Raw genomic sequence first — 354 nt, 5'->3', positions numbered from 1 at the left:
ACCTGCGCTCCCCAACCCCACACCGCTCCCACAGCCGGTTCCCTTGCGAACAAGCTGCTTGTCCCCGGGAGCAATCTGGCTTACCCGGCCACCATCGAGCAGGGACAACCCCCAGGCCCCACAGGAGCTGGCAGCCTATAGGGAGAGGTGCTCACTGTGGGCACTCCAGCCCAATTTGCCATGCTCCTGAGCAGCTAAAAGGGGAGAGGAGCTGCAGTGGGGCTGAGCCTGCGGCAGAGCAGGGAAGCACGCAAGGCCTCGGTGACAAGCCCATTGGGTCCAGCACAGCATGGCACGGGCAGCCAGCCCAGGAGCCACTGGTCGTGCCAGCCCCAGGAAGCACAAGGCTCGCAC

This window comes from Mesitornis unicolor, unplaced genomic scaffold (genome assembly GCF_000695765.1).
Source record: "Mesitornis unicolor isolate BGI_N332 unplaced genomic scaffold, ASM69576v1 scaffold39509, whole genome shotgun sequence".
NCBI lineage: Eukaryota > Metazoa > Chordata > Aves > Mesitornithiformes > Mesitornithidae > Mesitornis > Mesitornis unicolor.
This window is presented reverse-complemented; position numbering follows the sequence as displayed.